The 25,512-nt window shown below is 46.2% G+C and overlaps 1 protein-coding gene across 1 annotated transcript in view; it reads right to left on the bottom strand.

The window, feature by feature from the left end:
- LOC129703376 (muscleblind-like protein 1) overlaps window positions 1-24,952 on the bottom strand; it is a 164,785-nt gene extending 139,833 nt beyond the window's left edge. The window contains 1 exon segment of the mRNA XM_055645751.1: window positions 23,979-24,952. The gene's annotated coding sequence lies outside the window, so the exon portion shown is untranslated.
- Window positions 24,953-25,512: the final 560 nt, after the last annotated feature.

Below are 25,512 nucleotides of genomic sequence, written 5' to 3'. Positions count from 1 at the left end.
GGTGGACACTTCCTGGTCTATCACAGGTACTGACCACCCCACCACTCAATGGGTCCACAAGAGGCGCTGACTCAAAAAGACTACCAGCATCATGAAGGACCCACACCACCTGACCACACTGTCATTTCATTCCTGACATTGGGAAGAAGGCATAGGAGCCTGAAAACTGTGACCACAATGGCGCTATGGTAGAGTTGCTGCCTTCACAGCGTCTGGGATCTGGGTACATTCCTGACTACCAGCGCTGTCTGTGCGGAGTTTGTACGTTCTTCCTGTGACTGCCTGGGTTTTCTCTGGGATTTCCGGTTTCCTCGCACATTTTCCAAAGGTGTGCAGGTTTGTAGGTTAATTGGCTTCTGTAAATTGGCCTCAGCATGTAGAATAGAACTAGTGTAGGGGTGATCATTGATCAGCGAAAACTCTGTGTATCCAGGCTATATCTTTAAACTAAAGTTAAAGATTTTTAATTGTCCTATGCACCAACAATAGAATAATGAAATTCTTACTTGCACCAGCATAACAGGCCTGTATTCACTTTGTGTTCCACTAAAGATTCCACCTCACCAGCATTGGCTGCCTATCCCAGAACGCCCCCGAAATATAGACCCAGTTAGGGGTTAATCCACTGGATAAGCCTGGAGTCACCAACTAGACAGGGTAAAGTTGCCAGAAGGGCATCACAGTGGCACAACAGTAGAGTTGCTGCCTTACTGTGCCAGAGACCCAGGTTCGATACTGGCTACGTGTGCTGTTGGTATGGAGTTTGTACATTCTCCCTGTGACTGTGTGGGTTTTCTCCGATTGCTCCGGTTTCCTCCCACATCACAAAGGCGATGCAGGATAATGTTAGTGTACGGGTGATCACTGGTCAGCACAGACTTGGTAGGCCGAAGGGCCAGTTCCCACACTGTATCTCTACGGTCTACAGTAAACTACTTCCCAATAAGATATTAACGAACCAGATGACATTTGCAACAATTCATCGTTGTTGCTACAAGGTCATCTTGTACTTACGTGCAGTACCCCCAGCATGATAAGACAGTTTTGCACAGTTGTAGCAAACCATCTCTATTGTACTCCATCTGCCTTGTAATAAAGGCCAACATTTTAGATACTTGTGCTGCGTTGTTGTACTGACTTGTTGCATTTCCTCAATCAGATCTCACAATGACTAAAGTAGTAAATCTCTGGCTACCCCTGGAGATAGTAGGGTCCAAGAGAGGTACATGGGCACAGCTGGTAGAGCTACTGCCTCACAGCGCCACGATCCTGACCTTGGATGCTATCTGTGTGGAGTTTGTACATTTTCCCTGTAACCGAGCGGGTTTTCTCGGTTTCTGGTTTCCTCCCACATCCCCAAGATGTGCGGGTTTGAAGGTTAATTAGCTTCTGTTAATTACCCTTGGTGTGTAGGGAGTGGATGACAAAGTGGAATAACATAGAACTCGTGTGAACGAGTGATCGATGGTCAGGGTGGACTCGGTGGGCCGAAGGGCTCGTTTCCGCGCAGTATCTCTGCTGTCTAAAGACTATAGAACTTAGGAAGGGAGAGCACAGCAAACAATGCCTGTGGTGAACATGATGCCAAGATCAGCTGTTATCTGCCTGCACATAAACCGTACACCTTCATTCCCTGCCTATTCAAGTGCATTTACAAGTCTTTTAAATGCCACTATTGTATCTGCCAACAACCACCCCGTACACTAGCACTATCCTACACATTAGGGGCAATTTACAATTTTACAGAAGCCAATTAACCTACAAAACCGTTCGTCTTTGGAGTGTAGGAGGAAACTGGAGCACCTGGAGAAAACCTATGTGGTCACAGGGAGTACGTACAAACTCCGCACAGACAGCACCCATAATCAGGATAGAACCTGGGTCTCTGGAGCTGTGAGGCAGCAACTCTACCACCGCACCTCTACGCTAAGTAACCCCATATCATGGAGTCCCACAGCACAGAAGCAGGCCCTTCAGCCCTCCATGCCAACACATACTTTTAAGTTTTAGATATCAAGTCTAAATTGGTATTAGTGTCATGTTTAGCACAGGCTTCGTGGGCCGAAGGGCCTGTTCCTCTGATGTGCTGTTCTATGTTCTATGGCCACTAATAAATACAGTGAGGAAGTCAAGAAAGGCTTTACTCAGAGTGCAGAGAATGTGGAAGTTGCAGTCATCTGGCACGATAGAGAAGAAAAACACAGATCTATTTAAGGGGAAGTTAGTTCCACACGCTAGTGAAGAGTGGGAGGAAGCTCGTGTAGAGCATAAACTCTGGCATGGATTAGTTCAGTTGCCTGGCTTCCATCAATGCTCCCAATTCCAGGACATTAACCCTCCCTCATCTCCATTGGAAGAGGCAAGAGCGGTTTATTGTCACATGCCCCAAAACAGAACAATAACATTCTTACTTGCAGCAGCACAATAGATATGTAAACATAGTACTCTGTAAACACCATAATGAACAACAAAGCGTTTTACATATGTATATATATATATATATGTGTGTGTGTGTGTGTGTGTGCGTATATATGTGTGTGTGTGCGTATATGTGTGTGTGTGCGCGTATGTGTGTGTACACGCACACACACACACACACACACACAAACATGATGTGTATAGTGCATGCACTTCTCCGTGGATTGTCACCTTGTCGTGGTGGAGAAGGTTGTGTGGTCCTGAGATCCTCCTGAGAGCCGTCTGGAGCTATGCTCCTGGTAGGGCCACCCATGGCGGTAAGATCGAGGGGGAGGTCTCTGACAAAGAGCAATCCAACCAAGACCTCAGCGGTGGGACAGGCGGAGGATGATGGCTGACTTTAGTGGAGCTTCACAACGGCTGGGAAGGCGGATGAAGGCTGCAGCAGAAAAGGGTCCCCGGTTGTCCTGGACTCCATGCCTCTGGAAAGTCACGTAAATGACATCCGCCCAAAAGAGGACAGTCATACTCGTTTCGAGTGACCGCCAATGATGGTGATGCGTATATACTCACATGTACACACACTATGTATACTATAGGTATAGATATATACACTATAGGCATATACATATACATACATATGTGTATACGCACACATACATGTACACGCACGTACGCAGATTCATACATACACACACATACCCACAACCATCAACTTCATGAGCAAACCTTCTGGCAACTGAACCATGGTTGATGGTAACCAATGCTCCACAGCACGCATCACATAACCAATGAAAAGCAAAAATCAACTTCCATCCTCAATTTAGGTTTAGGATTAGATTTTTTATTGTCACGTGAACCGAGCTACAGTGATAGGTTTGTTTTGCATTCTAACCAATCAGATAAGTTAATAAGGAACGGCATCAGGCCATTCGGTCAACCAAGTCTACTCCGCCATTAAATCATGGCTGACCTATCTTTCCCACTCAACCTCATTCTCCTGTGTTTTCCCTATAATCCCTGACACCTTTACTAATCAAGAATCTGTCAATCTCCACCTTAAAAATATCCATTGACAGTCTCCACAGCTGTTTATGGCAATGAATTCCACAGATTCACCATCCTCTGACTAAAGAAATTCCTCCTCATCTCCTTTCTAAAAGTACATCTTTTTATTCTGAAGCCTCTGGTACTAGACTCTTCCATTAGTGGAAACATCTTCTCCACATTCACTCTATCCAGGCCTTTCACTATTCAATAAGTTTCAATGAGGTTCCTCCTCACCCTTCTAAAGTCAGATATACTATTGTGTCAACCTCAACTACCTACAATAGGTGGAGCAAGGGGGAAGATGCAGAGTGTGCAATATAGTTCTCAGCATTGATATCAGTTGCATAGATAAAGTCCAATGTCTGCAATGAGGTTGAGGCGAATCGGACAGTACCCTAGATTATGAAAGGAATATTCAAAAGCCTGATTACATATAGGAAGCTGCACCCCTAGTGGTGGTACACACTTCCAAGCTTCTGTACCTTCTGCCTGACAGTAACTGGGAGAAGGAGTAAAGATGGGGTGGGACAAGTTTTTGATGATGTTTTCTGATTTCACAAGGTCAGGTGAAGTGTAGATGGAGTCAACGGTGGGAAATCAGGTCTGTGTGATGGGCTGGGCTACATCTATAACTCTCTGCAATTTCTTGCTATCTTGGGCAGAGCCATTCCTCACCCAAGCTGTGGAACAAGCCAACGGCATACTTTCAAATCCCTGGGGATACTGCCCATGCAAAATAGATTTTTGTCAAAGTTTTGAATATGTAAAAAAATGTAGAAGCAAGGAGCTTCAGATTGCATCTTACCAAGGAAGGACACAAAATGCTAGAGTAACTCAGCGTTTCAGGCAGCATCCCCGGAGAACATGGATGAGAGAGGTTCTTCAGATTGATTCTGAGGGTCCTGACCCAAAACGCCACCTATCCACGTTCGCCAGAGAGGTTGCCTGACCTGCTGAGTTACTCCACCATTTTGGCGCCTTTTCTTGGTAAGCCAGCATCTGCAGTTCCTTGTTTCTACATTTTCACAAGTGAACACTGTGTTCCTTATTAAGCCCAGACAGGTAACATCACACAGGGAGACCAGACGGTGTGTGTGTAATGGTCTTTGCAAATCATCGACAGTCCTTCAAATGTTTACTTTAGTGCACAAAGACACTACGGTATTAAATGTTGCGTTGGGAATCATTTGCTACCATTTGGTTGAATGGGAGAGAAGCTGTTCCACTTTCATACTCAAAAAGAAAAACATGAAAAAGGCATATGAGTGAGCATGTGATCACTGCTAAGCCAGCAGACGTGTTTAATATGTCCCTGTTTACAGAGGGTTTGAACTCGTTCCACCGCTGCGCAAACCATTTAACTGGCACGCTGAAATATCAACACTTTCATTGTTTGCAAAATAGATCTAATTTTTCTATTGCAAACCGGCATCATCAGTTCCTTGTTTCTACTTCTAGATCTCACTTCTTGTTGGGTTGGGCAAACAGAGACCAGACTGGATGATGTTTAGAGGAACGAGAGGTGATTCTTATTGAAATATGCAAGATCTTGTGGGCGGCAAAGTGCTGCAGCAGTAGAGTTGCTGCCTTAAAGCACCAGAAACGTGGGTTCGCTCCCGACTGCAGGTGCTGTTTGTACGGAGTTTGTGCTTTCTCCGGGTGCTCCGTATCTTCCCACATTTCAAAGACGCGCAGGTTTATAGGTTAATTGGCCTCTAATTGGATACAGCTAGTGTATGGGTGATCATTGGTCAGCGCGGAGTCAGTGGGCCGAAGGGCCTGTTTCCACGCTGTGGCTCTAAACTAATACTAATTGCATGTTTCCTCCCACACTCCGCAGACATACAGGTTTGCAGAATAATTGGCCTCTGTAAATTGTCTCGATGAGTAGCTTAGTGCTAGCGTATGGGGTGATCGATGGTTGGCGCGGGCTCGGTGGGCAAAAGGGCCTGGTTCCACGCTGTATCTCTCAAGCTTAAAGTAAAGTCTAAAGTCTAATATTTGAGGGGGCTTTCACAGGGTGGGTGTTGTTAGGATGTTTAGCCTGGTGAGGTGGAATCTAGGATGGGGGAAATGGCATAGTTTTGGGACAGAGGGGTTAATCATTTAAGACAGAGCATTGAAGATTTCTTTCTTTCACATTCTCTACCCCAGACAGCTGTGGAGGAGAGTCTAGTTTAGATTAATTTAGAGATACAGCATGGAAACAGAGTCTTTGACCCAAAGAGTCCTTGCTGACCAGCTTGCAATCACCAGTACATTAGTTCTATCCTATGCACAAGGGACAATTTACAGACGCCAAATAACCAACAAACCTGCATGTCTTTAGGATGTGGAAGGAAACCAGAGACCCTGGAGAAAACCCACGCGGTCACAGGGAGAACGTACAAACTCCATACAGGTAGCACCGGTAGTCAGGATCGAACCTGGGTTTCTGGCGCTATAAGGCAGCAACTCTACTAAGTGGATATTAGCTATAAGGAAAGGTTGAATTGTTTTCTGTGGAAGGTCAGAGGCTGAGAGGAGATCAGATAGAGGCACAAACAATTACGAGAGACAGAGGTAAGGTAGGCTGTCAGAACCGTTTCCCCAGGATGAAAATATCAAAGACTAGAGGACATAGCTTTATGGTGAAAGGGTAAAGATAAAAGTGAAGATGTGCAGGGCAAGAGTTTATTACATAGAAAGTGTGGGTCCCTGGAATGCGTTGCCATGGGGTGATGATGGAGGCATATATGTTAGTGGCATGTAGTTTAACTTTAGTTTATTGTCACGTGTGCTGAGGTACAGTGAAAAGTATTTTTTGCATGCTAACCAATCATTGGAAAGTCTATACATGATTACAATCAAGTCGTCCACAATGTACAGATACATGATTCAAGGAATAATGTTTAGTGCAAGATACAGTCCAGTAAAGTCCATGAAAGATAGTCCAAAGGTCTCAAAAGACAAGAGGTGCAGGAAGGAGTAGGCCAATCGGCCCTTCAAGCCAGCACCACCATTCAATTGGATCATGGCTGATCATCCACAATCAGTACCCCGTTCCTGCCTTCTCCCCATATCCTGCGACTCCAACCAGGTAGATGGTAGGTGTGGACTGCTCACTAGTTGATAGGACGGTTCAGTTGCCTGATGACAGCTCGAAATAAACTGTCTCTGAATCTGGAGGTGTGCGTTTTCATACTTCTGTACCTTTGATTATGCTGGTGGCCTTGCCAAGGCAACGCGAAGTGTAGATGGTGTCAACGGAATTGAAGGGAATTTCATTGGTTAGTTAAAATAAGCCCACGACCTCATTGTGTTTGCAGGAGCTAGCATGTGAAATCGCTGCCTCATTTCCTTCATTACTTCAGTGGTTATGCTTAACAAGTCCCCCATTGACTGCAAAAGATCAAGGTTTGAAAAGCACAAGTGTGAAGTTTTTCTCAACGGTCAGACAGAGCATTTAGCAATTTGTTCTTCCAAGTGCACATCTCTTTCCATTTCACCGGGTCATTATTTACCATACCTATTTCTCTCAACATTTTGAGCCTTCAAATGATATACTTGGTGTTCTTCCGCCCATTTCCTGTGTCTTCCCTCCCATTTGGTGTGCAGTGGCTTTGGACTTCACAGTTTAGAGAAACTGCGCGGAAACAGGTTCATTTGCCCACCGAGTCTGTGCCGCCCATCGATCACCCCGTACACTTGCATTATCCTACACACTAGGGACAATTTACTATTTTTACCGAAGCCAATTAACCTACAAGCCTTTACATCTTCGGAATGTGAGGGGAAACCGGAGCACCCGGAGAAAACCCATGTGGTCAAGAGTCAAGCAAGTCTAATTGTCATATGTCCAAAATAGAGCAATGAAATTCTTACTGACTGTAGCACAATAGGATGTGTAAACATAATACTATATAAACAATATAATGGAGTCACAGAGTCAAGCAGTGTGGAATCAGGTCCTTTGGCCCACTTACCCTCACCGCCCAACATGTCCCATCTACACTAGTCCCACCTGCATTTTGCCCATACCTCACTAAACCTGTCCTATCCATGTACCTGTCTAAATGTTTCTTAAACGTTGCGGTAGTTCCAGCCTCAACTACCTCCTCCAGCAGCTCTTTCCAAAATCACACCACCCTTTCTGTGAAAAAGTTTTCGATTCCCCTACTCTGGGCAAGAGACTCTGTGCATCCACCTAATAGATTCCTCTCTTGATATATTTCTTTAAAAATATTCCTCTAATAATAAACAAAAAGAAGTTTAGTGTAAACATGTAAATACATGCGCACACATAAAACAAACAAGAAAGCAAACAAACAAACACAGCAAGAATGTACAAACTCCCTACAGACAGCACTTGTAGTCAGGATCGAACCCAGGTCTCTGGTGCTGTAAAAGGGGCTGTCTCACTGCGGCAACCTAATCCACGAGTTCAGATGAGTTTGCCCTCGACTCAAACTCGCAGCATGGTCGACACGAGGTTCTAGGAAGTCTTTGTAACTCTCCTTCATGCTCGAGAGTAGTCCCCGCATACTCGAGGCCTCAGTTAGGTCACGCCGTATTTTTCAACATGCTGAAAAATGCCCGCGAGTAAAAAAGGGTCGCCATGGAAAATATTTATACTTTTTTTACTCGTAGGTTTAGTCGAAGTAGGTCGTAGTAGGTCGGCATGTTATTCGTAGGTAATCGAGGGTAGTCGAAGGTAATTGAAGGTAGTCGAAGGTAGTCATAGATAGTCTTCAACATAGTCGAAGGGAGGTCGAAGGAGATCGTCTCCACTCTCCACTATTCAGTGTCCAATTTTCCCGAAGCTAGTTGAGTGTAGTCTTCAATATAGTCGAAAGAGGTCTTCAACATGACATTTTTTCAAACTCTCCTAAACTCTTCTAAACTCGCCAATTAGGTCGCCGCAGTGGGACAGCCCCTTAAGGCAGTAACTCTACCACTGCGCCACTGTGCCGGCCCTTGCGCCCTTGGATATAGCGGCCAACATGAATGGAACTTTGAATCAGCCATGGAAGAAAATGGCTGGATTAGGGGATATTAGCTCCAAGGAGATGTGTGACAGACTGGATTGTTTTCTCTAGAAGGCCAGAGGATGCTCCAGTTTCAACCCACATCATAAACATTGGTGGTTTAATGGGCCACTATTAAATGGTCTCCATGTGTAGGCGAGGGGTATAATCTGGGTGCAATTAATGAGAATTTAGCCAGAATAGAATGGTTCTGGGGTCAAGGGATTTCTTCTGTTGGATTAGTCTTGAGAAACTGGAATTCCTCCTTGGATCAGCAGACATTTGATGAAGGGCCTGTTTCCATGCTACATGGTGTCTGGGGTATTGTGTGCAGTTCTGGTTGCCACATTACAGGAAGAATGTCAAGGTTTGGGAGAGGGTGCAGAAGAGGTTTACAAGAATGATTGCTGGATTTGGGGGGGTATTAGCTGCAACAGACAAGGACCTTTTTCTCTGGAACGCCAGAAGCTGAGCGGAGACCTGTTAGAAGCATCTAAAATTATGAGGCATAGATAGGATAGACAGTCAGAACCTCTTTCCCAAGCTGAAAATATCAAATATTAGAGGGCAAAGCTTTAAGGTGAAAGAGCCAAAGTTTAAAGGAGATATGCAAGGCAAGTTTTTGCTTTACACAGAGGGTGGAAGATGCCTGGAACAATCAGCCAGGGGTTGGAGGTAGCAGCATAGCGGCAGTTAAGAGACTGAGATAGGCACATGGAAGTGCAAGAATTAGAGATATGGATCACATGCAGGTAGAGGAGATTAGTTTATCTTAGCGTAATGTTTTAGACAAACATGGAAACAGGGCCGTCGACCAACCGAGTCCAAACAGATCATCAATCACCCGTTCACACCAGTTCTGTGTTATCCCACTCTCTACACACTAGGGACAACTTAGAGAGGCAAAATAACATAAACCTGCACATCTTTGGGATATGGGAGGAAACCGGAGTACCCGGAGGAAACCCACACGGTCACAGGGAGAACGTGCAAACTCCAGATGGAGAGCAACCATCGAACTCGCGTCTCTGGCGCTGTGAGGCAGCAGCTCTACCAGCTGTGCCAGTGTACCGTAATGTGCCGGAACGGACATTATGGGCCAAAGGGCCTGTTCCTATGCTGTGCTGTTCTTATGTACTATGTCAAACGCCTTGTGATAACCTACGTCAAGCCCAAGTGAAACATGAATGTTTCCAAAAAGCACAACACTGTTTCTATCCTCAGCAAACAAATTACAATCATTGTTAGCTGCTTGAACCAACGCCATCAGTGATTATCCAATGTCCTTTCAGACTGTCAATAAATGAGTCAACGTTTGTTCTGGAAAAATGTAACCAAATTATCAATTGCTATCGAGGTTGAAGCACAGTAATTCCTCATCAAATTCAGTTCCTAGGAGCCTCTGCCGGAGTATGGCTTCACCGTCATGCCCAGTTACAAAGAACGGCGACAGAAGCAAATATCACTGGAGCATATTCATGTTTAACCTCAGGGTCCCAATTTACCACCGCACTGCATCAAAACCAGGTTTGGAACCTGGAAATTTGATCAAGATTAGATTTTCACCTCTTTTCATGCTATTTTCCTACGTGCCCACACGTGATCTATATCTCTCTATTCCCTGCATATCCTTGCGCCTATCTAAATGTGTAGGAAGGAACTGCAGGTGCTGGTTTGCACCAAAGATAGGCAGCATCTCTGAAGAAAGGTGATGTTTTGGATCTCGACCCTTCTTCAGACTGGAGAAAAGGAATAAGTAACAACTCGGATCGAGACCCTTCTTCAGACTGGATCTGAAGTAGCGTTTGACCCGAAACATCACGTCTTCCTTTTCCCCAGAGATGCTGCCTGACCCAGTGAGTTACTCCAGCATTTTGTGTCTATCTTGCCTATATAAAAGCCTCTTAATTGCCACAAACATATTTGGCTCCACCACCAACCCTGACAGCACATTCCCGCTCTGTAAAAATAAAACCTTGCCCATCATATCTCCTTTAAACTCTAGTTTCAATTAGTGATGAACAGGATTGCCTTGGGAGCCAGCCTAGACTGAAATGACCTCCTTCAATGTCAAAGGGAAATATAGAACATGGAACGACTGATCCATGGTAGTCATTCCGACAAAGGCAGAGGTTTCTCCTCATGGTCCTGGCTCCTTCCCACCCCTCACACAGCAGCATGGTGGGACATGGAGACCAGGATCAGTTTGCTGTCCAAAGGATTCTAATGGGAACATACATCGAAAAGGATTAGAGTTTCGAGTGCTGCAGCGTGGATACAAGCTATAGAGAGAGGTTGAGCGAACTAGGGCTTTATTCCTTGGAGCACAGGAAGATGAGGAGTGATCTTCTAGTGTGCAAGATCATTTCAGTTTAGTTTAGCTTATTGTCCAAGGTACAAGGTACAGCAAAAAAGCTTTAGAGAGTGAAAAGCATAAGGGGAAATAAGTGGAAATGCACAGTCTTTTACCTAAAGTTGGGAAATCAAGAACCAGAAGACATAGGTTTAAGGTGAGGGGAAAGATTTAATAGGAACCTGAGGGGCAACTTTTATTTTACACAAAGGGTAGTAGGTGTATGGAATGAGTTGAGAAGGAGGTTGATGGAGTAGGTACTATCGCAACATTTAAGAAACGTTTAGACCGACGCATGGACAGGCTAGGTTTAGGGATAAGCCAAATGGAGACAGGTGGGACAAGTATAGATGTGACCTGTTGGTCGGTGTGGCAAGTTGGGCCGAAGAGATGTGTTTTCACACCGTTTGGCTCTATTGACTTATTTTAAGTCTTTTAGATAGGTCCAAGGATGAGCAGAAAATGGAGGGATATATATTATGTGCAGGCAGAGGCAATAAGTTTAACCTGGCATCATGTTCAGTACGGGCATTGCGGGCCAAAGCACCTGTTCCTGGGCTGTACTGTTTTACGTTTTATGTTCTGGTATTCTCAACAGGTTGAAATCCTGATCCTCATTTCTCACTAAAAACATTTCTTCCCAAATAGAGCATGAAGGCGCATAGTCTGTAACTCAGGTTAGGGGAATCCAGAGGACATAGATTTAAGGTGCGAGGGGCTAGATTTAATAGGAACCCGAGGGGCAACTTTTTATACCTGGATGTTGGCGAGTATGTGGAATGAACTGCCGGAGAAGCTAGTTGTGGCAGGTGCTATAACAACACTTGACAGGTACGTGGATAGGGATGGTTTAGAGAGATATGGACCCAACACGGGCAAAAGGAATTTGCTTAGATGGGGCATCTTGGTCAGCATGGATTTGTTGGGCCGAAGGGCCTGTTTCCATGCTGTCGGACTAAATCTCAAAGCTCTGGAGTTTACAAACGCCACAGTTCTCCTTCACAATCCATTAGCTTTGTTTTAAGACCAAAAACACGTGCAAAAACTCTCGCAACTGTCCTCGTACCAGCTACATTGGCGAGTGTATCACCGAGATACCAAAAAAGAACACAAAGAACTGGAGTAACTTAGTGGGTCAGGCAGCATCCCTGGAAAACATGGCAAGGTGACGTTTCGATTGAGACCCTTTGGACCCAACCTAGATACCGCATCCAGTCCATAAGAAACAATCTTATGCGTTGGAGAAGAGGCTTCTTAGTTGAACCATCATTGGTACATTTCATCAAAGAAACAGATGACTATTATCCTTGACAATAAAATAAAACAACCAGAAAATTCCATCAACAACAAAATATAACTATACTGCTGTAATGCTTTCCAAATATTCCACCACTGGAGAATTATTAAGCAGAATTTAATATTGACCAATATGTCATGGTTGCTCATGTCATCAAAAGATGTCATCACATCAAGATCATGAGACATAGGAGCAGAATTAGGCCATTCGGCCCATCAAGTCTGCTCTGCCATTCGGTCATGGCTGATCTACATTTCCCTCTCAGCCCCATTCTCCTACCTTCTCCCCATAACTTTTGACACCCTTACTAAACAAAACTTCTATCAATCTCTGCTTTTAAAGTACCCAATAACTTGCCCTCCACAGCCAAAGATTCACCACCCTCTGGCTAAAGAAATTGCCCCTCAAAGTTCAACTATTGAAGTTCTTTTGAGATATATGGACCAAGCACGGGCATATGGGGGGGATGAGCTTAGATGGGGCATCTTGACCAGCATGAGCAAGTTGGGCCGAAGAGCCTATATCCCTGTTTTATTTCGCTGTATGACGTGTATTATATACAAAAATCCATCATCAATATGCCCCTTATGATGAACAAATACAATGAGCAACACATATCCACTTTCCTGATATATTTTCAGAATGCAGATGCAATGTGGTATTATAGAAACCACCTAGGTTGCAATGAAACAAAGTCTCTAACTTCTTATCACCAAGGTTAGGAGGGGAAGAGGACTAGTTTACACTGGAACCCTTCACACCCTATCTAAGAGTGAAAGTCATGTCATCAGTGTGCCTATCCTTGGTACGAGAGCAAATCTTTCTGCGCTTAAGGATATTAAGTTACTTTAGTGATCCCAGGATTATGATCTGCAATGCCTGTATTCTTGTTTTATGCTGTCCACCTAACATTAACAGAAGAATAAGATCCACAATTGATTGAAAGATACAGCCCTTCGGCCCACCGTGCCCATGCTGACCATCAATCACATGTTCACACTAGTTCCATGTTATCCCACTTTCACGTCCGAGCCCTACACACTAGGGGGCAATTTACAAGGTCTATTGACCTACAGACCAGCGGGCATTTTGGGATGTGGGAGGAAACTGGAGCAAACCCACGCGGTCACTGGGAGAACTTGCAAACTCCACACAGACAGCACCCATAGTTAAGATTGAACACAGATGTCGGGCACTGTGGCACAAATCCACCAGTTTCACATATCTAGTTCAAGTGTTCAAGTGAGTTTATTGTTATGTGTCCCTGATAGGACAATGAAATTCTTGCTTTGCTTCAGCACACAGAACATTGTAGGCATTTACTACAAAACAGATCAAGTGTGTCCATATACCATTTTATAAATATATACACACATGAATAAATAGACTGATAAAATGCAAATAACAGATAATGGGTTATTAATGATCAGAGTTTTGTCCAAGCCAGGTTTAATAGCCTGATGGCTGTGGGGAAGTAGCTATTCCTGAACTGATATATGATATATATATCATTATATATATGGATAATATTAATTTAAAAATCACATATACATAGCAACCTCCACATTGCAACAATCCACTTCACAGCCAGCAACGATGATCAAGGAAAGTGGAGCCCACAATGGTCCATTGTTGGCCTTGGAGAGATAAAGAGGGGATATAAACAGTGAAACTAAACAGGATGACAGTGAAACCAGTTGGTTGATGAGGGTAGAGAAATCAAAATTAATACCGCTGGGTTGTAAGCTGCCCAAGCAAAATATGAGGTGCTGTTCCTCCAATTTGCATGTGGCCTCATTCTGATTTCCTTCCCCCAGAACTTCAAGCGAGATGCTGGATTATTAATACAGAGCCGTTGGTAGATAGTCAAATGCTATTTCTTAGTTTAGTTTAGAGATACAGCACAGAAACAGGCCCTTCGGCCCACAGAGTCTGCACCGACCAGCGATCCTCACACTCTAAAGCTATCCTCCACACACTAGGGACATTTTCATTTATACCAAGCCAATGAACCTACAAGCCTGCACGTCTTTGGAGTGGTGGATGAAAGCGAAGATCTCAGAGCAAACCCACACAGGTCACGGGGAGAAGGTACAAACCCCTGAGCAGGCAAGCACCCGTGGTCAGGATCGAGCCCGGGTCTCCGGCGCTGTCAGGCAGTAGCGCCACCGTTACATCACAATGGCGTGGCGTAGGGAGAGATAAATAGAGATGATTCAAAGTTCTCAGTTTCTAAACAAGCTGTGGTTTAGCAGATGATTACACATGGCCTTCCTGCATGTTTGAAGCTTGCAATCATCATCCAATTGAGCAAAGATAAAATGCAAATAAAATTCCTTATTACTTTTCTCCTTCCACCTGAGATGCAAATATCAAATACTAGAGGGCATAGCTTTAAAGTGGGAGGGGTAAAGTTGAAAAGAGATGTGCGGGGCAAGTTATTTTGTACAGGGAGAGTGGTGGGTGCCTGGAACGCACTTCCAAGGGTGGTGGTGGTGGAGGCAGATTCAATAGAGGCATTTAAGAGGCTTTTGGATAGGCACATGGATCTGCAAGGAATGGATAGATCACATGCAGGCAGATGGCATCATCTTCAACACAGACAGTGCCGGATTTACGTATTAGTTAAACAAGCTATAGCTTAGGGCCCCCACTTTCTAGGGGGCCCCCCGAAAAAATTGAAGGGCCTCGAGGTCTAGGGGGGCCTCCGGCCAAGGCAGAACACCTACCGTTCAACTCTGGGCGGCCCCCCTCTCTATCTCTCTCTCTCCATCTCCCCCCGCTATCCGTGTCCGGGCCGCCGGGCTCCGCTCGTTCCACATCCGCCGGCACGGCAGGCCGCCTTGCACATTCGCACAACCATGGCCAGCACATCATCGGCCGCCCTGCGCATGCGCACTGCAACGGCAACTGGTCGGCGCTGGGCACTTTCTCCCTCGCTTTGAATTGTGGGAGATTTGGCCGCCATGGCTGTCCGGTCGTTGGGGGCCTCACAAGTGGAACAGCTTAGGGCCTCTCTTCATCTAAATCCGGCACTGAACACAGACATTGTGGGCTGGAGGACCTGTTCCTGTGCTGTACTGTTCTGTGTTCTACTTCCTCTTATTAAGCAGCAGCAAAAGCTCCAAGCTCCCTGTTCCTCAGAGCCCAGGAGGATGATGTGTGATCGTTTAGAGGTGTACAAAATCATGGGAGGAACAGATCGAGTAGACACACAGACTTGCCCAGAGTAGGGGAATCAAGAACCAGAGGACATAGATTTAAGGATGAGGGGAGGAGGGGGGGGGGGGACATTTATTGGGGACCTGAGGGAAACCTTTTTCACACAAAGGATGGTGAGTGCATGGAACGAGCTGCCGGAGGAGGTAGCTGAGGGAGGTAGTTGAGGCAGGTACAATCGCAATGATTAAGAAACATTCAGGCAGGTACATGGATAGAACTGGTTTAGAGGGATATGGGCTAAACGCAGGCAGGTGGGACTAGTGTAGATGGGTTATGTTGGCTGGTGTGGGAAAGTTGGGTCAGGGTCGGAGGGGGGGAAGGGGGGATGGGTGGTTGTAGGGCCTGTTTCTAAGCTGTAAGACTGCAACAACTCCAATGTTGCTACATTTGTTTGTTTAACGTCTTGCTCGTGCAGCAGAATCAGAGGCCTCAGAGTTCTGCGAGACCACTTGCACTGATATCAATAAAGCTTTATTCCTTGCGTTCCAGCCCTCTGTGGAAATGGAGGATTTATTACATTCATAATGGTGACAGGTGCGATGAAAATATGGCTCCATCCTCCCCGCTTTCCCTTTTTGCCTCTCTCACGAGCAGCCGAGTAGAAAAGCCTCCTTGTAGTGAGCTCAGAATCGGCTTCCTGTGGTTACGCCATTAAACACGAGATGACTGCCAGTCAAATTCACTTGCACAAAGGTGGCCATTTCATTGCAATTTTAGCAACAGGTAGAGGCCATTCTAGCCCTGGGACTGCCTTGCCATGAATTTCTCATCTCCTCTAGACAGCCTCCCTGGACGTCCCCGGTTCATGAATTTATCCATCTTAGTTTTAATGCAGTGGAGGAAAGTTTTAGATTTACTGTTCTCTCTGTATGAAAGTTTAGTTTCAGTGTGGAAACAGGCCCCTCGGCCCACCGAGTCCGTGCCGACCAGCAATCACTCTGTACACTAGCACTATCCTACACACTAGGGACAATTTACTATTTTCACCAAGGCCAAATTAACCTACAAACTTGTAAGGTCTATGGAGCGTGGGAGGAAATCAGAGCACCTGGAGAAAACCCACGTAGTTACAGGGTGAACATACAAACTCCTACAAGACAGCATCCGTCGTCAGGATCGAACCCGGGTCTCTGGCGCTGTAAGGCAGTAACTCCAACACTGCGCCATTGTACCGCCCAACATGCTTCCCGATTTCAGCCTTCTGTAGCAGCCAAGGGACTAATTCCTTATGGGCCTGTCCCACTTAGGCGACTCTTTAGGTGAATGCCAGGGACCAATTTCAATGGAATTCACCCACGACACCTGGTGACAGACCTACGACAGCCAAAATTGTCACAACTGTTGCCGAAAAATTTTCAACATGTTGAATATTTTGCATTCGCCCAAAAAAATCACCTAAGTGGGATAGGCCCTTTAAACTAACCCCAACACACAACCTTCACAGTCACACTCAGTGAACCCATCACTTATAAAATCTGTTTATGGTATTCTCAATCCACAAGAGAATCTCTAACCTCTTCCTTCACAACCTGTTTGGCACGTTGACAGATAGCTTAGGTTTACTTCATTGTTGTCATATGCACTGTGAGGTACAGTGACAAGCTTTGTTTTGTGTGCTATCCAAACAGATCACGTCTACCATACATGAATACAATCGAATCAAACTCAAGTACAACATGTAGAGCAAAGGGATAGAGAGAGTGCAGAACACAGTCCTCAGCATTGTAACACATCAGTTCCAGAGACAAAGGCCAATATCCACAATGGGGGTAGAGGTGAATCGGACAATACACTAGCTTATGGAAGGTGCCAAGGAACTGGCTCCTGATGGTCAAGCAGGAACAAGGATACAAGAGATGGCAGATGCTGGAATCCTGAGTAAAAAGCAAACCTTCTGGAGGAACTCAGCATCTGAAGATGGAAATGAACAGTGGCATTTAGGTCGGGATCATTCTTCAGACTGAAGGTCCAGTCAAGCAGTAATCGCCGTACCAGGGCAATTCACAAAGTGCTGATGGATCTCAGCAGGTCAGGTGGCATCTGGGAAGAGAACAGACAAGCGACATTTTGGGTTGGGAAACATCCCAGAGTAAGGGTCTGAAGAAGCGTTCCCGACTCAAAACATCACCTATCCATTCCCTCCACAGATGCTGCCTGACCTGCTGAGTTCTTCCAGCGCACATTATTTTTTGCTCTGGATTTTAGCATCTGCAGTATTCTGTATCCCCATATCAGGACAGCTATTTGCCACTGGATGCCATGTGGCAAATGCATCGGGATTGCTAAGAATTGTGGATGGAGCCTAGACCATCACACAAACCAACCTCCCTTCCATTGATTCAATCTACACCTCACACTGCCTCAGCAAGTCCACCAGCATAATCATGGATGGGTCTCAACCTGGCCATTCCCTCTTCCCTTCGGCATAAGGTACAGAAGTGTGAAAACACACACCTCCAGATTCAGGGACCGTTTCTTTCCAGCTGTTAACAGAGAAATGAATCACTCTATCAACAACTAGAGAGCAGTCCTGAGCAACTACCTACCTCATTAGAGACCCTCAGATTATCTTTGATCAGACCTTACCAGACTTTATCTTGCACTAAACATCCTCCCTTCATGATGAAGGGTGACCAGGCAGGAGCCGCCCAGATTGAATGGGGGATCCGATGCGAGGCCGCCTGCTGCCACGTGTTTGCCACAGGCCTGGTTCGCTGCGGCAAGCAAATGATAAAACTGTTCGATGGAACTTTATCAACGCCAGAAACGTGGACACTCCGTTTTGATGCTGTATCTCTAGACTAGACATCTCCTTTAAACTTTGCCCCTCTCACTCACTAGGTAGTTGATATCTCCATCCAAGGGAAAATATTCTGACTGTCTATCCTCTCTATGCACACTGTGAGTCACTTGAACCAATGAAATTCAGCTGGTGAAGACGTTCCCATTGTGTCCTCCATCCTTACTACATCATTGATCTTATAGGTGTACAACAGGGTAAATGCACAGGGTTTTTTTACCCAGTGAGGAAATCAGAAATCAGTGGACGTAGATTTAAGGTGAGAGGGGGAAAAACATAATAGGAACTGACGTGCAACATTTACACAGAGGGTGGGAGGGTTATGGATCGCCTGGCAGAGGTGGTCATTGAGGCATGTACTATAACAGAATTTAAAAGACACTTGGGCAGGAACATGGATAGGGAAGGTTTAACAGGGTGTCAGGGGTTAGGGACTTGAGTATGGCAGAGTAGACTTGATGGGCCGAAAGGCCTCATTCTGCTCCTATAATTTAAGATTTATAAAAGGATATGGGCCAATGTGGGCAGGTGGGACCAGCTTAGATTAGGCATTTTGATCAGCATGGACGAGTAGGGCCGAAGGGCCTGCTTCCATGCTGAACATTTCTATGACTCTGCAGGGCTAGGTCAGTGAAGAGATCAACTGTACCAGGGCTGGAGTCAAATATGGGACCAGATCAAGCACTGCTGAGTTATTCCTTGAAGAAGGCAAAAGGGCATTATTTTTAACAACACCTAGCTAATTTTAGTCACCATTGCTGACACTTGCTTTCGCTGCCAAAGGTATTTAGTTAATGAAATAGCTTAATCCCCCCAGCTGTCAGAGTGGGTTATGAACACATAGCCACGTATCATTAGTAACGATCCATGGATTACCAGACCATCATCAAATCCCAGCGAGGTTTGAAACCATCGCTACCTACTGCCTGAACGAGATGCGAAATGTAGACATTAAGATTGAGGCATCGACTGTTCATATCAAATGGTGATTTTAGTGTTGACAACGAGCGAGAGAGTGCAAGAGAGAGTGTACTTGTGTGCGTGCGCAAGTGTGTGTACATCTGTGGGCACACACCAGTGGGTCCATTTGCATGTGCTGTGGGGGTGTGGCTGCAATATGTGGCCACGTTTGTGTCTGTGTTTTTGTGCATTCAGGGTCTATTCATGTGCATCACTAAGCAAAAAGTCACAGAGTGCTGGAGTAACTCAGCAGGTCATGCAGCATCTTCGGAGAATGTGGATAGGTGACATAGGTGACATTTCGGGTCGGGAACCTTCTTTAGAGTCCAAAGCCCAAATGTCACCATATCCATGTTCTCCAGAGATACTGCCCGACCTGCTGAGTTACTCCAGCACATTGTCTTTTTTCTGTAAAATAGCAGCTACAATTTCTTATATCCACATGTATATCACTAGGTCTGCATGCCTGTGGTTACAATAGAGAGAGAGATATGTAGACTCATGACTGGAGTTTTTCTCCACACCCCCCTCAATACCTCATCTAATCAGCTACACGTAAACACTAAACGCGTGTGTGTCAAGCGAGTATGGGTATTGGGGAAGGGGAAGGGAAGGAGTTCCAGTCACTGCTATAGGAAAGATGCTATTAAGCTGGAAAAAAAATGCAGAGAACTTTTACGAGGATGTAGCCAGGACTGAAGAGCCTGAACTATAGGGAGAGGTTGAGCAGGCTGGGCCTTTATTCCTTGGAGCACAGGAGGATGAGGGGTGATCTTAAAGATTGAATAGGAACCAGAGACGAACTTTTTCACACAGTGGGTGGTGGGTGTATGGAATGAGCTACCACAGGAGGTCATTTAGGTGCTAAGACAACACTTAAAAGGCATGTAGACAGGTACATGGATCAGGAAGGTTTAGAAGGATATGTGGTCACCCTGTTATAAGAAAGATGTTGCTAAGCTGGAAAAGTTGCAGAGAAGATTTATGAGGATGTTGCCAGGCCTATTACAACATTTAAAAGCCATTTGGACAGTTACATGGATAGGGCAGGTTTAGAGGGATATGACCCAAACGCAGGCAGGTGGGACCTGTGCAGATGTGGCACCTCGGTCGGTGCAGACAGGTTGGGCCAAAGGGCCCATTTCCATGCTGTATAACTATCAATTCTCCTCGTGTTTTTCTACACCTCAAAACAATTGCACAGAAATTTTGTCTCGGGCCTAAGTGAAGTGGAATGCAATCTACTGCCCAAATCTAGAAGGGGTTTTGAATTGGGCCCCGACTCAAAAATAATTCGGTGTTGATGTTGTCATTAGTCTGACCAGAATAAGGGTATAAATATCAGCGTCTGTTCTGCTGCAACGTGTTGCTATGTGCTGGCTGGGTTCCTGGCAGCTAACAGCGTGAAGCTTGCATCTCCAAACCACAGATGATAATTCCTGGTACGAAATTCCTGGCTAAAGCTGCCTGTTTTTTTTTTTAAATCCACGCACACACAAACACACACACACACAGGATTCACTTTTCAAGGCTCTGCCTCATCCCACTGTTAATAGGCCCAGATATTTCCTGGCAAGACCCGGATGCCTGATATGTGTTGACGTTTAATTTATTATCGCTTCTGCTGTAGGGAGGAGAGGAGATGGGAAACTCACACAGTTAATTGACTGCTTGGGAAACAGGAGCGTGTCTGATGTAAGCCGCACGAGGCCTTGAATATATTTTTTCCCTCTCTTTCAGGGGGACGGGACGAGGCGAGAGGTGTGGCGGTAGGCGAATTATCGAAGGGTTGGCATGCGGTTTAGGGATCGCCCCATGGGCTATTTAGTAGTGAGCAGAGAGGGAAGCTCTGACTCAAAGTGGCCAACGTTTTCGGTGGGGTGCAGTTTCACTCCGAGCCTGTGTTAAGGCAACTCATCCAAAGCCTCTCTACCTCCCAAACCCTCGCTTCACCAAATTCCAGCCACGCTTTTCCAACTAAGCGCTGAATTGAAGCCATTGGAAGACGTTCAAACATCTGGATTATTTTAAACACCTCCCCTGTCTCTCCCCCCCCCCCCCCCCCCACCGTGTCTCCATTTTGTTTCGGCCTCGCAGTCTTTCATTTCCACCTCGCCAACGTTTGCAAATAGCAGCGGCCGGGATTGAAAGCCACGAGCTCGGTTCCTCGCCCGCAGCTCTCCCCCATCCTCAACACTGCAACCCTCCAAACGACCCCCTCCCCTCTCCAGTTCCCTGCAGTCTCACCCTCAGTGTTCACAAATTAGCAGTGAACGAGGTAGAGACTGGGCTAGGGCCCCACGAGGGGAACTGAATGAACGGACAGCGTTAGACTACCGGCCACACTTTCACCATCTCCACATCTGTTACCAGACAGTATAACCTCCAGTTCCACACTCCTCACCTTTGGCAAAACTCCACGCGTTACAAAAGGCACCAAAAATAAAACACACACACATGGAAAAATAATTCTCTTTTAAGCACAGGCTACGAACACTGGCTCCGACATTAGACGGCAGCGATCCCACTGAAAGGACTCTCGCACAAAATAAGAGGCACCAGTGAGGCTTGAGGCAGCATAATATAGCACTTACTTTTCTAGCAGTTGAGAGAGAGAGAGAGAGAGAGAGGAGAGAGAGAGAGAGAGAGAGAGAGAGAGAGAGAGAGAGAGAGAGAGAGAGAGAGAGAGAGAGAGAGAGAGAGAGAGAGAGAGGGAGAGAGAGATATAGATACATATAGTGGCCACACTTCTACACGCACACACACAATACACATCACGCGTTAACACACACGCGACACATACACACACACACACACACACACACACACACACACACACACACACACACACACACACACACACACACACACACACACACACACACACAGAGAAACCCCTGCCTTTTCACCAGCTTCCTCCCCTCCACCACACCTTCCTACTAGAAGATGTCTACTACTCTGTCCACTTGGCAGTACCACTCCAGCATTGAAATACAGCACTGGCCATATAAGGAAGAGCAGCTAAACATGTCACGCATCATTTAGAGATGGTAGGCAGAGAGTTAACCTCTCACTTCTCACACACAAACATATATATACACACATACATCACACATAACAACCAGCTCCACATGCAGTGATACTGGCATCATGCCTTGCATATTAAACCAGACACCACACGCACCCCCAACACCTCTCCCCTCTCCCTGGCCTCTATGCGAGGGAGTGTTCAGCTACCTGATGGAGCCTGAAGCCTCTCCATCCTTCATTCATCCTGACCAACGCAGTCAAGGTGAAGAGGAGGGAGAAGACGAGGAGGGGGTTGGGGGGGAGTGCAATTTTTATTTTGGGGTGGGCACCTATTTTTCTCCTCTTTGTACGGGAAGAGTGTGTTGAGGTATGGTGCGTGTGCATGGAAGGTGCAGCTCTGAGTACATGGGATGCCTTGCCTCTCCGAGCCTTCCCCCTCCCCACTGCAAAGATGATGTGTGATAATACCAGGCGGCACGCCGCAGTGACCCAGTGCCCAGCATCACCCCATATCACCCCCCCTCCCTTACTGCCAACCCTTGCAAACTCCTGACCCTCCCCTCACCCTTCCCTCCGTCATTCTCTGCTTGACCCCCCCCCCCCCCCCCTCACCTCCCTTTCTGTCAACCCCTGCAAATTCCTGACCCCACTCCGATCCCTATCTTCCTCCCTCACTGCCACATCTTATAAAGGCCTGACCCTCCATCCTCACCAACAAACCTTGCAAAGGCCTGATCCACTCTCTATCTAGCTCCTCATTGTCAAACCTTGCAGATCTGACCCCCTCACTCACTGACAAACGATGCAAAAACCTGCATCCCCCCCCCCATCGCCCACCGCCCCACCTTCGTCCCCCCCCTCACTAACGAACCTTACCCACCCTCCCTCTTACACAAACGTTGCAAATGCTTAACCCCCTCCCACCTCCCCTGCAAAGAACCCGACGTCCTCCCCACCTCCCTCCGTGCACAGCTCGCAGGGACACCACCCTCTCATGATCCCCCTCCACTCCTACCCCACCCCGAGTGCCTGGAGCAAGGCCAGGGTGGGAGTACTGCACCATCAGCGTTACTGCTCTCTCTCTCTCTCTGACACCACATCAGGCCAAGGTGCCCGCTCAGGTAAGACGTCAAATGGAGATAGACGAAATGTCCCTCCTCCCCTTCCCCTCCCCACTAGGATCTCTCCCAGACAGGAGCAAATACAAACAAACCTCCCCTCCCTCCCTGGCCACGTCCCAATGCTGTTGGTGCGATGATCTTGTGCATGAATTATCCAACACACCCCCTCCTCTACACAGCCCCTCCGATGCCCTACATAACACCAGCCACTCTTGGAAATAACAAACGTGCCTCATTGCTTGGGAGATACACGCTGGGATTCTGCTTGGTGCTCCAGAAACATGTCTTTATTCCAACCACTGCACAACACAAACAAATATAGAGCCCACACGACTAAATCCCAGCTTCATCCCTCCTTTCCTTTATGCCATCTGATCACCCAGACAGCTCTTGCACACCCCCCCCACCCTTCTCGACAATGCCACTGTCTGGCCTGGACCCTCAATTACTCCCTCCTCTCCCCTCCCCCCCCCCCCCCCCCACCCAAACACACTCATATATATAATATCCAGCCCACCCCTCTAAACCGCAACTCCTTCCCTTCCTTTCAATGCATCTGACCAGCCAGCTCTTGCATCCACATTTCCTCCCCTCTCCAATACCAGTGTAACCCGTACCCGCAATTCTCCCTGATCCCCCCCCCCCCCCCCCCCCCCCAAACGCACATGCACACACACATACATACAGAGACACGTACACACAGAGTGAATCAAAAACTCACCTCATATTCCCGTCTCCCTCTCCCTTCGATGAATTCGAATACAGCAAGCAACACACTCAAGGCATTGTAGCATTCATCTTCAGGGTTATTCTCTTTAAAAAAATAATAATGCTGTCCCTTCTTTATGAAACCAAGTGTTTTTGTGTTTTTTTTTTAAAGATTGCAGAGTGCCTCCTTGTCCTCCTCCTCTCTCCCTCTCCCCCGCTTGTTAGTGGAGCATGATGGCTAAGCAGGGCTTCCTGAGGTGCGGCCGAGCCTGCGATCGTGTGCTGCTCACAGCCTGCAAAGCTCCTCCCTCTACACGGCCGCGCTAACTCGATCAGGAAGCGCGCTGGGCTAAACCTACTGCTCTTTACCAGCGTGAAGAGGAAAGCACTCGGCAGCCTTCTCGACGTTTCTCTCTCTATTTTTAAATGCTGCGGGCTCGTCTCGGTCCCATTTCTATCTTTATCTGTCTATTTCTTCTCTCTATCTATTTCTCTCTCTTTCTATTTCTACCTTTCTCATTCTCTCTCTTTATTTCAATCTGCCTCGACTATTTCTATTTCTCTCGTTTTCAATGTTCTCTATTTCCCTCTCTTTCTCGAAATGTGTGTATATATATACTTTCTCTTTCTCTCTATATATATATAATATATTATATTTCTCTCTCTCTCTCTCTCTCTTATACACACTTGTGCACACACGCATAGAGAAAGCCGCGATCTTATGTGCCAAGACCCTCTGAACTCTGAGAGAGAGAAAGGGAAGGGAAATTAAAATGGAAAAGAGTGCAGAGGAAGTTATCTTCGAGCATGATCGACCTTTCTGTCTCCCCCTTGCAAGCAGCAGCAATTGGTAGCTCCCATCTGATACGGGAAAGGCATAAAATAACCTCTGAACTGTACTCTCATAAGCAAAGATCTTTGCTCAAAAGTGAGCTATAAGCAAGCTGTTGTCAGGTCGGGAGACCAGAGTGTGGGAGTTGAGCTGTGAAGGGGCGGTGGTCAAGGGGAAGGTGTGGGCGGTGGTGAGGAGGTGGGCTTATCTCCGCGTTTTACTTGACTTCAGTACAAGCGCTCAGCAGCTAGACAAGTCTTGGAGGCGGCGCGTAACATTCAGGCCGTTAGTGCATTTTCAAGTTCCACTGTTAACTCTTTGATGACTGAAACACAAGGGCACGTTTTATTTTTGCTTCAATTCCCTACACCTAGAGAACTTTCCCGACCCGAAACGTCACCTATTCCAGAGATGCCTGACACGTTGAGTTACTCCAGCATTTCGTGTCTATCTTCGATATAAAGCAACGTCTTCAGTTCCTTCTTACACCTTGAGAACTTTAGTTGGATTAATGTTGCTAATTCTACATCCTACACTTCAAGGTTAATACAGAAGAGGAATAGGTCACTAGGTCCTTTAGTTTATTGTCAAGTGTAGCAAGAACAGTGAAAAGCTTTTTTGGTGTGTGCTATCCAGTTAGCAAAACAACTATACAATCAAGCTGTCCACAGTTAACATATACAGAATAAAGGGAATAACAATAATAATAATATAT

This window comes from Leucoraja erinacea, chromosome 14 (genome assembly GCF_028641065.1).
Source record: "Leucoraja erinacea ecotype New England chromosome 14, Leri_hhj_1, whole genome shotgun sequence".
NCBI classification, from domain to species: domain Eukaryota; kingdom Metazoa; phylum Chordata; class Chondrichthyes; order Rajiformes; family Rajidae; genus Leucoraja; species Leucoraja erinaceus.
Note: the sequence above shows the minus strand (reverse complement) of the source record. Positions and strands in the feature narration are given on the sequence as shown.